General features: G+C 48.2%; 1 protein-coding gene across 4 annotated transcripts in view; it reads right to left on the bottom strand.

Moving 5' to 3' along the window:
• milt (trafficking kinesin-binding protein milt) overlaps window positions 1-15,493 on the bottom strand; it is a 56,848-nt gene that overhangs the window by 25,754 nt on the left and 15,601 nt on the right. The window contains exon 1 of one of the 4 annotated variants that reach the window (XM_011142051.3): window positions 1,480-1,739. The exons of the other annotated variants lie outside the window; for them this stretch is intronic. The gene's annotated coding sequence lies outside the window, so the exon portion shown is untranslated. Of the gene's footprint in view, window positions 1-1,479; window positions 1,740-15,493 lie in introns of those variants that run through there. 4 annotated transcript variants of the gene reach the window in all.

The raw sequence follows: 15,493 nt of genomic DNA, 5'->3' as shown, positions 1-15,493 counted from the left end.
CGCGGAAAGCCCGTGGCTCTCGGGATCGAAAGGGATCTGCACGTTGCCGCAAGGATCGCCGAGAAGTTCCAGGCTGACGGTACGATCGCCCTCGTCCTCTTCCTTTCTCGCCACGGTTTGCGTAATTATCTCCGACATACTGGGTGGACTTGAGGACATCGCGGGCACGCGAGATCAGCGAAACTGCGCGAACGTCCGCGTCGCGTGAATCGCGTCGTGCGGCCGAAACAAGCAACTCGCGATCGGAAATAGTAGAAGATCGCCGGCGACCTTTCGGGTCGCCGGCGCGACCTTTTAGAAATTCCCCTCGAGGACTTTTGCCAATTTAGCGAAAAATAATTATGCCCAAGTTCGACACGGAGAGTAATTAATGGCTAATATGAAATATTTTGAGGTTTATACGCATACATTATACAGTTTCATTTTTGTTATTAGTGTTTAATGTTTTTCGATTAAAACGCAGTTTGACAATCGAGTGTGGAGTTGCACTTCCACGTGAGGAATTAATCGTATCAATAGCGAGCTATAAAATTGGTATTGAAGAGAGATTGTGTTCCCTCCGAATGCCATGTGCGATAAATCATTCACAGTGTAGAGATACGCCATAAAACATTCAGCGAGTCAAAACCCAGCGATTTAAAAGGCTTTATGTCAATTATATATGTCAATTCGCTCGAAAAATCGAAGAACAAAATATTCCCCGCTACAATACAAAATCAAAGAGTCCAGATAAAAAAAAATACACGGCTCTTTACTGAGAGACCGACCAACAATGGTCTTACAAGGAACACTTCCGCGAAGTGTGTGTGTGTGTGTGTGTGTGTGTATGTGCCTCCAATTTCGACGAAACTTGGCATATTTGTATAGTAGCCAAAGATAAAAGCCTCATATTTTTTTATTGGCAATGACTCAGGTTTAAAGCGTGAAACTGCCCCTCAAAGTTTCATCCCCTTTATGCCATCTCGATAATTATGCAGATAGGAAAAAAACTTTATGCAGATAGGAGAATTTATGCCATCTCGATAATTATGCAGATAGGAAAAAAACTTTTTAAACAAAAATTGTGCAGAATAAATTGTGCCGTACAATTTTTGTTTAAAAAGTTTCATCCTATCTGCAATAGAGTCCAATTAGTCCTATTTGCAATAGGACAGTTTCACCCGTTAAACCTGAGCCCCATTGTCGATAAAAAGAAATATGGGGTCTCTTATTTCTGGCTGCTCTACAAATGTGCCAAGTTTCATCGAAATCGGAGACACACACCTCGCGGATGTTTCTTGTTAGTTTACTTGATTCTTATTTCAAAACAATCAATAAAACTCCGATTAAGATCGGCCGACACTCGGAGAGCCATCCAGAGATCGTCCAGTCTCAAGTCACCCCGAAGAGCGCAAAAATTTGCCGAAGGGGGAAATCGCCTAAGTAATCGATCGAAAAAAAAGATGCCGAAGTGTCGCGCTACCGAACCGGCGCTTTTACCTCTGTTCAACAGCAGCGTCCGGATCACTCTTATGTACACCTTGCCGTGCTTGGTCCGCGCCACGTGGAAGAGGAAGTCCGAGAGCTTGCCGTCGCCCTCGTGAATATCCGTCTCGGCGAGGATCTCGCGCAGCGTCTCGACGCGCTCCTCCGGCGTGCTCTCGTCGGGCGGACCGAGCTTCCTGTCGAGGTACTCGACCACACCGATATCATCCCAGAGATGCGGTGCGTCCGACGCGTCGCTCGGCAAGGAGCTGCTCAGTCGCGACCGGCTGACCGCCGGCGCCGGACACGTCGAGGCCGGCGTAGGAAACGTCCAACGCGAGGCTGTCGAAGGTCGACTCGCCGAGCGCGATGGTCGAAGCGACGCTTCTCTGTCGCGAGGTCGACGGGACAGCTCCATCTGGCCGACGAGAGGACGGATTCGGCGGAGGATCTGAAGGTACGTCGATCCTCGGGCGAAGGGGAGTCGAGCTGTTCATGACCTTGACATGACCCGAGCCACGGACGTGCGAGATCTTTCTTCCCTTTGGAGGGTGTCGAGAGCTCCTCCGACGGATTCTCCAGGGAGTCCCCGTGAGAATCGTTCTCCGCACGGTGATTACATTCGAGGATGTTCGTCGGTGATCGTCACCGTGGCTCGTTGGGTCGATCGCTTCTGTCCGAATGTTTCCTCTTCGTGCGGGGCTTCACCCCGCGGAGAAGAACCGATGATTCGCGCGTCGCCGATTAGCTTCTCCAGCCGCCCGGAGAGACCACCCGGTTATCGTTCACCCGATTATACCGTATAAGTTCACGAACGCGACGACACGTGCAGACTCGTCGAGTCCCGGGAGGCCATCCGAACCTGCGCATGTACACCGTGAAGTTTCACTTTCCTCATTGAACCAGAGGCAGTTCACACCGTTGCACTCTTCGCGTTCTTATCGCCCGCACCGGCGGCACCTACTTGGCGGCCCGCGTCGGGGAACGGCGGAATGATTTATTACGCGAATGTCGCTCGTTTCACTTTCCGGAGGCTATCAACAACCCGCAACGGATCGCGCTTCGAGTTCCGAGATAAGTGCGCGCTTTGTCGCAGAAAAGCGTGCATTCGCCTCGAAGGCTAACAAAGCGGGAATAATGCATTAAGCGGGAAATGTTCAAATTACCCTTGAACGTTTATGCGCGACAAAAATATTGAAAGAATAATTACGCGCGGAATAAGAGATATTTAAAAAAAAAAAAAAAAAAAAAAAGAAAAAGCACTCTTTGCGGAAGTCAATAAATGTAGATCCCGCTTTTGAGATGCGCATGCAACCTGCTTGATCCGCAAACTGATCAAAACGAGCTAGATCTTCTACGCACGCGTCGTTGAGAATCGCGAGCTCGCAAAGTTGGGCGCTCGGAAGTTGGCCGGGAGAAGGAGCGATTAATACATTAATCCGCCCGCGAAGACCGCGGTAGTCTCGTTCTGCCGATGAGGCAGTTGCATCAGGAACGAAACTGTTCGGGATTTGCGCACGAGCGAGGCCGAATCTCATGCTCGTGTTAAATAATACATCGTCCGCCGCGCAATAATACGCCGGCGATCGTTATATCGCTCGACGTTACCGCAACGAAATCGTCTCTCCGGTAAGTAGGTGAAAAAGGAAGGTTTCCTCGGCGGCACACGGCGGCGAACGTAGAAGGAAGCAAAAGCCCCGAGCTTATCTAAACGGCACATCGTTGAAAGTAATCGGACATATCGCGAGTCGCCGATCGGTATTTATCCGAGACACGTCGAGAGATTCGTGCGTCCACACGCCGGGAAGGACCTGCCTGGCTTATATACAGCCCCGGCAGTCCACCGAGCTTCCACAAGAGATCCGAAGAAAATTGTTCGGACTCGAAACATTAATTACTTTGTCCCGAAATAATAAATATATATCTTCTCCCGAGCATATCGCGCAGGCTAATCTTCACGCTGAAATCTGAATCGCTCTTGATACATCGCGATCATGATGTCATTTCTCTCTCTCTCTCTCTCTCTCTCTCTCTCCTTTTTTTCTTCCCTTTTTGCAGGAGCATCGTACCTCTACAGCCCGTGGTACGATTCGCGCTCAAAACGATCTCATTAATATTTAATATGATACGTGAAAGTACGAGAGGTTCCGGGCATTAACGGTGAGCGGATGTGCTGAAAAACTACGGTCGTAAAAGAGAAATAAATAGCCCGGTCGAACGCGCAGTCGTGCGCACGCGTGCATGCGTGTATGCTCGCGGCGACGAGCGCGAGCACGATATATATCGATTTCCTTTCGCAACAATTTCGGCCCGCGACGACGATCGATCGGCCGGAATATCGCATCGGAGCGAGAAGCGGCTTTCGCCGCTCGAAGGCGGATACGCGCGCGCCGGCGCGAGCGAGTGAGTTCTCGGTGGTGGATCCGTCCGCGACGACGATTTCACCACCACCACTACCACCACCAGCGATGCACCCGGTGCGGCGAATTCAGGGCCAGCGATTCGGAGAAAGCGCGAAGGGAAGATGAATGGGCCCGACTTTCGGAGGCGAAGCGCGCTGTGTCGATGAAAAACTATACCTGCGGCGGGTCGATTGAAGAAGAAGTAAGCAGCGGCCGAGAGAGAACGGGCGGATACGATTATCGCGGACGATACGCTATTAATACGTTATCAGCAGCGCATCTTCCGTCGCGCTTATCGCGGCGATGATTTACATGAGCGGCTAAGAAGAACGCAAATCGGCCGGCTTGACGACAGTCCGACCCGCGACGTGAATTCGTGAATGATGAGGTAATTAATTCGACACGGCGAGGCGACCCGTTCAGCGTGAAACGCGATAAACACGACGGAGCCTGTGTGGAGATGTTCTAAAAAAAAAAAAAAAAAATATCCTTAACGATACGATACGAAAGCTGCTCGACGGCTGCTCGATGCGAAAGCAGCGAGATGCACTTCCGAATGATAGACCAGGCTATATATTTACACGTAGGACGATTAGAAGCCGTCCGAGGCGCTTTGAGATAATATTTGCAAAGAACAATCATCAAACAAAAAGAACGCGCAGCTGGCGGCTCTAATCGCGTCAGGCATAAACATTTATCGGGACGCGGGAGGGTTCTCCTTTAGGATCGCGCACGAACGATCGACGAATCGACGATAATGATCTCGCGCACTCGAAAACGAAGCGAGTAAACAACGATAAGAGCGCGGTGTGTTATCGAGGAACTTCTGTCGCGACTGAGCTGCACGTAGCGATATACGCTGTGAGCAAAAAAAGAGAAAGAGAGGTGACATTTAGAAAAATGCGCGCGGTCGCTCGCGACGGATCGCTGGTGAATTTCTCAAGGGAGGCTAAAAGTCTGCTCGTTTTCGAAGAATCTCTTTTTAATTAGGGCACACTAATGAGAAATCGTGATTTGATTTTCTAAAAAATCAATTCTTATTGACCATATTGACATATTGACCCCGGTGTGAATTTTTTATCAAACGAAACAGCATTGATCAGCGGATCGAAAATCGATTTGTAGAAAAATCCAACAGAAAATGGTCGGTAAAAAATCGATTCTTGGAGGAAAAGATGGATTTTCCGAGGGTCGAATCGAGAGAGTCGAAAGAAAGTATACTCGAGTGTGTGTACTTTCTCGGGGAATCTTTTCTAAAAAATCAATTCTTTCAAATATTGAGACCCCGGTGTGAATTTTTCATCAAACGAAACAGCATTGATCAGCGGATCGAAAATCGATTTGTAGAAAAATCCAACAGAAAATGGTCGGTAAAAAATCGATTCTTGGAGGAAAGGATGGATTTTTCGAGGGTCGAATCGAGAGAGTCGAAAGAAAGTATACTCGAGTGTGTTCCTTCTTCGGAGAACTTTTGGACTAGATGCAGTAGAGAAGATATATCCGTTTCGCTCCAACTCACTGCACCAGTACCAAAGTTCGTCGAACACGAACAGACCTTGTAGAGTCTCCCGTAGATAATCGTTGTTATTGTTGCACGGACGAATGAACGTTCGCGCTCACGGATACCTTTACCTTCGATGACATAGAAAAGAAACACACACACACACACACATCGATCGACTCGGATATTGTACTCGAAGAAAGAAGCGTCGGTGCGAGATAAGAGTTAATGAATGTCTGTATATAAAGACGTCTAATTAGCCTCGAGCGATCGAGCGTGAGTTCGCTCGATTACGGCAACACAAGCGCCGTAAAAGCGCACCCGCGCGTTTCACGTTCCTTCCCGTAAACGTGATAACGATGATAGCAGGAATGCGGGTAAACGCGAATGCCTCCGGCCCGTGATGGACGTTAGCGCGGTCAAGCACCGTGCTACGCCGACCGACTTTTAAACACACGGCGTGTATCTCGCGCTGCGGATGACCCCGTGAATGTGAACCGCGAAAAATCGATCATCTCGATAAGGGGGGACTCGCGGAGAACTTTGATCGAGCCGTCTGTTCGTATCGCACGTGAACGACGACGACGACAACGACGACGACGACGACGACGACAATGGCGACGTGTGCAACGTTAATTGCGCATTGCGGCCGAACAGGAGCAGCGAACTCCTTGCGTAACGGTAATAATGCTTAAGTTTTCGCCGTGGTCGCTGATGCGAGAGGAATGCTATCTAAAATCTAGCGGCTGCTTTACGCGAGCGGATCAATTTGTGTCCTATTAATAGTCGTTGGTCAGAAAGAGAAAGAGAGCGGAGGGAGGGAGGGAGGGAGGGAGGAGAGGGGCAGAGAAAAGAGAGAGATTGAAAATCGCGAGTCGGTGGAGTCCACCGCACGAATCCCGCATAACTTGGAACGAGAGGACGATCCAGGGTGGGTTAGGTCACTCTTCCTACCCCGTTGCCCCTCTCACGCGAGACATTTCAAGGCCACCCTGTCGTAGCAGCGCGCGATCGCGAGAAGGAACGGAGGAGAGAGAGAGAGAGAGAGAGAGAGAAAGACGGTATACAGAAATAGAGTGACTTCATGGAGAACTGCATCGCGCTCCGAGTGAAAGATCCCGCCCCGTTCTTGTGTTGCCGTATTTTCGGAGCCGCCGCCGCCGCCGCGAAGGTCATTATCCTGTGATCAATGACGCGCGCGATAATGACCAAGTCGCTCGAGTCGCTTAACTCGTAAGGGATAACGAATGATTGACTCTCTCCGAGTCAGGCCGGAAGAGTGAATAGTTTCGAACGAACGAACGAACGAACGACGCGTTGCCCGAATTACTTTTCAAAATGACGACATACCGTCGTAATCGATAGCCACGCTTAGGTCTTACTGCTTTCTTCAGGCTATTGTTCATTGCATGGTAATTTAGAAAGGTACGAGGACCCTCAGCGACGTGATCCCACACAGGGGCGGCGGATCGTCAATTCTATCGGACGTAAAAAAGCAACATAGGCAAAGTATAAATCAAAGGAAAAGATCTACAGGATTACACACACGAGCGTAGGGATATGCCGATTGCGTAGGTAGGTAAGAAGGTTAGGTTAGGTTAGATTAGATTAGGTTAGGTTAACTCGCACGCACGATCCGCGGTTCTCCACAGCCTCTCTTCGGTGCGTTCGCCGTATGATCGCCGGACTTGATCGACACCTCGTGACATTCCGCTGCGTTCCAGCGGCCTCTCGGTGCAGGCGGCCGGTGAACGTGAGAGAGCCCACAGCGCGGTGATTCGTTCTCGAGGCACGTACTGTACGCTAAAACGCGCGACGACGACCGGGAGAGCAGAGGAGAGCGGATTCGATCCGCCGCGGCCAACTTCCTGCCGCCGGAGCAACCTAACCTAAAGTCGCGCACTGCGGCGGGTGCTTCGTGGATACGCGATCGAGCCCGAGCCGTGTTTCCGTCAGGACTTTCCGAAGAAGAGCAAGATATATTCCACGCGACGTTGACGCGTCAAGCCAGCAGGCGTGTATCTTTCCGCTTGCGTGCACGGGAGAGATAGAGAGAGAGAGAAGAGAGATCCTCTCCTCTCGCGGAATCCGGATACGGGCGGCGACTGGCCCGGGCGCGCATGCTCTCTTTCTCTCTCTCTCTCTCTCTCTCTCAACGTACCACCGTGGACCAGCACCAGCACTCTCGCCTCGTTTCGTCGAATGTCTTGACGCGCACTGGATGAATCTCTCGCGGTTCATGACCACCCGTCGCCGCGCGCTTAACCTCGCGGATTGCTGCTGGCGCGGGACGCGACGAGCTGGCGACCGAGCGCGCGCGGCGGACTCGCCGACGAGCGGACGTAGCGGCTGCACGAGCGTGACTGAACCGCGCGCGTCGCGCCGACCGGACCGGCCCGACCGGCGAGCATTCGTATCGAAGAGTGCCGCGCCACGTGATTGGCCGTCCCGGTAGGCCCTCCAGCCGGCCGCTCCTACCGAGTGCGTTGAACGCGTCGGAGGATGGCGAGGAAAGTCCGATAACGAGGAAATCGCTCGTTGATCACTCCCGATGTGACACGACGAGCCTCTCTCTGTCGCGCGCTCTTTTTCTCTCTCTCTCTCTCTCTCTCTCTCTCTCTCTCTCTCTCTCTCTCTCTCTCTCTCTCTCTCTCTCTCGGCCGAGCGAGAGATAAGATTGCGGATGGAGCACGCAGAACGTTCCCGGTGATCATGCCGTCGAGGGCTGATTTGGGGATTAAATGAAACCGCGTTTTCGCCTTTTCGATTCTTCAGAAAGTTCGCAAGTTCTTGGTTCTTGGTCTTCTTCGTTAGTTGTATCAGGTGCATTGTATTCAGGTGCGGTGAGACGATCTTCCGTCCTTCTTCTACCGCGCGTCGTCTTGATCTGATTGTTGGGATGTTTTGGAAAATCGGTCATCAACGTGTGAGACACTCGCAAAACACTCGTCACTTTCAAATCGAGCTTAAGGGGAACCGGTTTAATATATCCGGTCGGGAGGGAAGAATGTGATTTAGCAAGTAACCTAGAATCGAGAATACAGCTGTGAAGAGTTAATTTCATACGTGCATCCTTCGTGGTTCTTGCGCGCAAGACACAGCAGCGCGTGCCACGTGCTAAGAAACGACTTCAACTTCGTTGAAGCGGCTGGCCCGCCTGGCTTCTCTCTCACCACGCGTTGCCGCACCCTGCCGTGAGGGTGACATGAAGGGAGGGGACACGAGATGACGTAATCTTCCATAATTGAGTTCACATTTGATGTATGCTCAAGCATATGTCGCGTTCTCTATCGGCTCCCCGAAATACTAGGTTAACTGGCTCGGGATACTTGCGTACAATAAATCCGTTTTGCGTAAAAATACTATTCGATATTGTAAAAAAAAAATACTTCTTCTTCGTCGAAATTGGCCCGAAACGAGGTTTCCCATCAGCCAGTCTCGTAGAGATGCGCGAATCAAGAATTTTTATGTCGAATCGAATCGAATCTCATTTTTTAAATTCGAATTCGAATCGAATCATTACAAAATTTAACACGACTATTAAACATGCAAATAATGATGGAAGATTTTAATATGAAACGGAATATTGATATTGTAATATCATCTTGAAGTAAAATATATATTTAAATAATTAAAGTAATTTATAATTAAGTTATTAATTATAAGTTAAGTTAATTACAAGTTAAGGATTCAAACATACAGGCCCAGATGGCCGGTTTTGTAGCTGATGCACGCGAACGATAATATATCTGATTCCTATTCGAATTATTCGGATTCGGATTCCAATCGAATCGAATTGCATTAGATTCGACTCGATTCGAATTCAAATAGTTCGCACATCTCTGCAGTTTCGTGTGTTTGATCAACAGTTGGAGATAAAGATAAATAAGAGAGAGAAAATTCTCTTAGTTTCATATCGTTTTTTTAATATTGTTAAGAAATTTTCCCAGTGTTAGATAGACTCCAGGGGGTTATCAGAGAAGGTCAATTATAAAAAATATATTTCACACGTTGACGCGCGAGTCTCCGCGGAAGCCCATAAATCGGTGACGGCTTTATTTGCTTAGAATTGCTGCTTAGAAATGATTCTGCCGACCTCTCTCTTTTGGCAGGATATCGAGTGGAAAGCAACGAAATAACATTGACGTGATGCGCGGAAAATGTCGGCCTGGCGGGACTCACGCACGAGTGCAGCGTGGCGACCGTTACTTTACTTTAAACTGATGCTCCAAAGGTCCCTCCGTATCAGAAGCGCGTATGTGCGCGTTTACGCAATATGGTGAGAACGCGCAGACATGACGCCCGTAAACGCGACGACAATTGGATCAAGGATATCCCCCTAGCGCGTCGCGGGGAGTATCAACTTTAATTGCCAGCAATGCTTGCACGGCGACTGCATCTCCGCAGCGACAAATCCCCTCGTTATTTTACAAATATATCGCGCACCCTCCTCCCTCCGAGTGGCACTTTTTGCGAGTCAAGACTTCGATTTCGTCGTCCTCGATCAGCTTGGATCGGCGCCGATTATCCCATCGAAATTGATCGATCGATCGCGTGTGTCGTCGAGCAAAATTCACCGGAACTGACCAATCACGGGGTTAATCGGTCAGTTAAGTTAATAATCAAAGACGGTGAAACTGGTCCTTGGTGTTTCCAAGCCGTAAAAGTGACAATCGCGTGTTGCACGAGTGAAGAGAAATTGCTACGCGAAGATACACCGATCGTTCGACGTTGCCGGCGGCAGAACTGATTCGTATCCTCGCGAGACACAAAGGCGTGATATTTCGCGCGCGCGCGCGCGAGATAATCGTGCGGCTCGGTGCCGAGGTGGCGCGGAATCGTCGAATTGTTCGATCGCCGGTAGTAAACACGCAGAGTATCATCGGGCGCAGGTGGGGCGTTCGACATTTTCAGGATACGCCGCGAGAATGGGCCTCGGGGATATTCCTTGGGAAAGCGCTGCTCTTTGCAACGGAGCGGATACTCGCTAATCCTAAGGTGCGAATTGGCACCCGCGAACTCCGCGAGGTGCTTCATTTATCAACGATCTCTGATCCAGTGAAAGTTGCAGCGTCTTCGTCTTTCCGCCAAAACTTGCCAGCAGACCTGGCGAAGCGCAGCGATCGAACACAGCCGACGGAGATTTCGATTGAAATTCCTCGGTGACGGCATATAATGCGATTGCGAACAGATATTTCTTAACCCTTTAACGCCTACTGGTAACTATAGTATACCAGAAACGCATTTAAGAGTCGATAACTTAGTGAAAAAAGGAGATATTTATTCGGTTTCTTTGCACCACTGTAAAGGTGAATTCTTCTTTTAAAAAATGGTATACAGATTGTATGTAGATTCGGTTCAGTCTGTTTTTAGCTCAGTTTTAATGATAACATGTTTGGTCAAATTCCAAATAGGCTACTGACATCTAGAAGTGCATGCTATAAATGAATAGATTGGTCTGTTATCTGTTATAATTTTATACATTTGGAAGCTTTCTCAGATGCAAAATGTGAAATTAAAAGAATACAGAAATTCAAAATGGCGGATCCAAGATGGTGGACACGAAAATCACGAAATCAACCTATTGGGTTGGCAACTAAGTGATTGCGGATTTTAAATAAGAATGAAAATTCAAAATTTTAAATTTGCTTTTTTAAATCTTTTTCAATGCATGTATGCGATACATTGAGCTTCTCTGCAATATCACGTGTTGTGCTATGACGATCTGAATCGATAATGGCCTTGATATGGGTCTCATCGACTTCAACTGGACGGCCAGATCGTTGAACATTTTTCAATGAAAAGTCACCAGAACGAAATCTGGCAAACCAATTTTGACACTGCCTTTCTTTCAAGGTTTCATTCCCATATACGGCACGTAACTTTTTGTGTGCTTGCGATGCGTTCTTGCCTTTTCGGAAATAATACAATAAAATATGTCTGAAGTGCACGTCTTGCTCTTCCATTTTTAAATTGGGATAAAAACAAAACTAAAGAACTAATCGATATAATGTTTGTACTAAATGAAAGGTAGAAGTCCAAACAATAAGAAAAAAATATAGGTTAGGTACTTTGAACACGTTAGCGAAACAAAAGAAAGTGTAAAATCCACCTGTCGACAAAATCCGCAATCACTTAGTTGCCAACCCAATATTTTCGTGAAACCTACAGTTTCTTATGCGGCGAAAAATGAAGGGACGACTGACTATCTAAATGGTAATCTATAAGACACTCTTTTAAAATAGTAAGCTTGACGCTCTGAATGATAAACTTCACTCACAAATGTAGTAAAGTTGCAGCTGAAAAATGTCAGGCTGACTATCAGAGTTATGTCGTATAGATTACCCTTCATTTTTCTCTGTATAGTTGTTGACTTCGTATATGCTTTTAGGATCCAAGTCATATTTACCAATAAACAAAGAACGATAAAAAGAACCAAACTAACGAAACCAACAAACGAAAAGCGGAAAAGCTTCATGTACTCATTTATTCAGAAGGTAGTTTTTCGTAGATATAAAATTCTGATATTTTTTTTTGGTTATCGCTGCTTATAGTCTCAGTTCAAAAAAACTCAAATTTTATTCTTAAAACACTTATAAAAAAGTCGGTTGTCGTTAAAGGGGTAAACGGTATCCGCGGCCGCGGACGTGGAATCTGCGGTCAGTGGCTGAAGTGAAAATTCTACGCGGATCTAACGCTCGTCTAGTTTTCCCAGCCGATCGAAGTGCACAACCACGGAAATTCTTCATACCGATAACACTCGCCGATCTTTTCGCGTTAGCGCGTAAACTCGCGAGCGAGGGAAGAACCGAAGGCAATTGCAGGCTTCGTCAAGTAGCTCCGCATTGTATCGCAGCTATTAATCTCGCATCAGATCTCTCATGCGATGCGACCCACCGTTCCCATCCGTGTCTTCGCGTGATTACTTTTCTCCTACTTCGAGAGAGAGAGAGAGAGAGAGAGAGAGAGAGAGAAAAAACAGTCGTGTAAACGCCGCGGCACATCTTCCTCATTTTGCTCAGCGAGCAAAAATGGCAAAGTGGGTAAAAGCGTCGGCTAACAAATGCACGAGCCTTTTCTGAAAGTTCCACAACGCCGCGTACCTAACTCAAGCTGTAATGTGTATCCACACCGGCGCGACTTCCTCGTTTCTTCGATTCGCGATCGGCGGATCGTCGTGGCGAATCGGTCGATTAATCTCGTCTCGCGGGACGGAACGAGCGGATAGCACAATTAAACGACAAACCCGCGAAACACTTTCTACATCGGGCGCGATGAAAGGTTGAATGGAGAAATCACGGGCGCGCGGGCGCACAACAGCGGAAAACAAGAATGAGAGAATTCTCGTGGGAACCGAAAAAGAAAGAAAAAACTAAAAGACAGCGTGTGTCGTCGTTGCGCGTCGCTCTTCGCGCGGCGCGGCGCGGCGCGGAGTTTCACCGGTTTGCTTGCGCGGTCGTTCAAGGAAAAGGTGAAATGTACCGTATATATATATATGCAAAATAAAGTGAAGAAAAGTGGAGCGATTAGTGCGGAGGAGGATGCGCGTCACGTGCGCCGCGCTAACAATGTAATCTCTCGCTCGCGCGCGGCCGCGCGGCGTTTCTCCTTCCGTATCGCCTCGCGTCTTGCGCGAAGGGAAGAGGGAGGGGGGGGGGGACTGTGAGAGGATTTTCATTATTGCTTCGGACGGTATTGCGCGCGGAAAGCGGTGATTAGTTGTGCAAACGGACGAGCGCGCATAGCGGTCCGTCTCACGACAGTAACACAACTAGACGCGACGTAAGAGTAGAAGAAACGAGGAACGCGAAGTTTCAATCGGCGGGGGCGTGCGAACCGACGCGTGGTCCCGCAATCGGGCCGTACGAATGGGGCATTAAGGCCGATTCCCGCGCGCTTTTGCAAGTTAATACGTCGAATAACGCGCGCGCGCGAGTTGTTATCGAAGGAATGTAACGCGGAAGCGCCCGCTGCTGTTCTTCTTTTCGGCGAACGGCCGCAACGCAACGGAATCCGCCGCGGAGTAATTGGTCCCACATAAATTAACATTACGGATAATTAACGGGGGGAGAATGCATAGATTCGTGCAAAGTGCGTTTGCTAATAAGCGCGATTACCATAGGCAGCTTCTTTCGGGATCGTAGATGCATCTGATCGGCCCGACGGGCGTGTCTCTTTACCCCCGTTAATTACCGCGCAATTGCCGCCGCTCCTCCGAACGCTTATTTTTTAAGTAGACCGCGTCATTTGCCGCAAATCAATGTGTACGAATAGCGCGCGCCATTGTATGCGATGTGTGTGCAATTATATCCCCGTGAGCCTCGCCGGCGAGTATCTCACCGGCCGTGTGAGAGACGAGCGATCGCGTAGGAGATTTTTACGGTATCCCGTAGCCTCTTGTTGCATTACCGGGGCGGTTTTTTTCCCCCTCTTCTTCCGCATATGTTATTAGTTTTCTTCGCTGCTCTTTCGCGATTTTCAGACTCGAACCGCAAGAGCGCGCAATGCGCACGTCTCGTCGGCGGCACCTTATAATTTCGCCGGGATTTAATAAGCGTATACGGGATAAAATGAAACGGCGAGAAAGAGACTAGATGATGAATAGCGGAGAGACGGAGAGAAAGGGAGAAGAAGATGCTCTCTTTCGTGTACCAATTACTAAATAGACTGCTGCACGTGTTGGATACCATTCTCTCCCATATTCGTCGATAGTCATAAGAACGACTGGCCTGGCTGCGCGTAAATATATCTCAGTCGAAATGTCGGTTGTTGCATCAATCCTGCGCATTCCGTCGAAAGGACCAATGGAGAATCTCGAGATACGATACTATGCAGGTTACTGCCTTACCTTGATGCTGCAAACACTCGCTCGCTATCGCGCTTTCCTTCGTCTCTCCGTGTTGCAGCTCGAAGGACTTGTTCTTCACGATTATTTAATATTCAATGCATTATTTAATATTGTCGATTGAAGTCGGGCGACGCAGTCCTTTTTCGCTAATTGTTTTTGTATTGCCGCGCGACGCTATCGTACCGTTCCGCCTAATGAGTGTTGCATCGGTAAAATGTGCTTCAACGGCTTTTCAAATATTTAATTGGATTCTCGATGGTATATCGCGTCAATCAACACGTGTTCCCTCCGATCGAATCGCGTCGGCGTTAGTATCAGTGTGCCACGGGCTAGCATTTGTGGTTGCCATAACGGAGCAGTCAGGAGCAGGATACTGAATAGAGAATTCAGGACGAGAGCAACGATACATCAAATATTTTCAGATGTATAGACGCATCTTTTTTTACATATGTACTCTGCAAATCCGAGTGTGTTATTTTGACGCGTATAAGCTGAAGCTTCCTTTACGCGCACCTTGTCGTCTTAAATCACGTCGTTTAAACGCGTTAAGTGATATCGAAATGCATCAAATGACGTGTGATTTCAGACGACAAAACACACACACATAGAGACTTCCAACGGCTATGTAAAAAGGATAATAAAGAGACCATGAAGAAGCGAGATTTGTTGTTGTTTAGCTATCTTCATTAATTGTGCCTGCCCGATGAATTTCAATACCATTATTTAATATTTGTTTGTTGTGAAAATATTCCATCTGCAGTTAAAACAAGTTACATAATAAATACACCGCACAATAAACATTAAATGCTGGTAGAATATTAAGACAATCAAACGTCAAATAATGCTGAAGTAAGTGATTGCTAAGAATATTAAAGCAATCATTTGTAGCATCAAGATAAGATAACAGCCTGTATAACATCTCGGGATTCTTCATCGATCAAGCTCGACGGAATTTGCAGAGTTGATATTACGAGCGCACAGAAAAGCAACAGATGCAAACTTCGCTTTTCGATTCTCGATCCTCGAACAGAATGCGCGATGTTCCACACGACTAAAAAATACCTCTCTCGCAAACTTTAAGGACGAGCGATCGAATTCCCGCCGCCGAACGTTATTTCACGCGTGGCAACGCAAAACGCAATCCGCCGTCCGGTAATGAGACACGTTACTCCCGCGCGCGCACGATATTTGGAGCACGTAAATGAACGAAAATAAACGCGGTTGCCCGCTGCTTCGAGAAAAGAAATCGGTAATCAGTGACACGCGAGATATCCCGGC

This window comes from Harpegnathos saltator, unplaced genomic scaffold (genome assembly GCF_003227715.2).
Source record: "Harpegnathos saltator strain DR-91 unplaced genomic scaffold, Hsal_v8.6 scaffold672, whole genome shotgun sequence".
Classification (NCBI taxonomy): Eukaryota; Metazoa; Arthropoda; class Insecta; order Hymenoptera; family Formicidae; genus Harpegnathos; species Harpegnathos saltator.
Note: the sequence above shows the minus strand (reverse complement) of the source record. Positions and strands in the feature narration are given on the sequence as shown.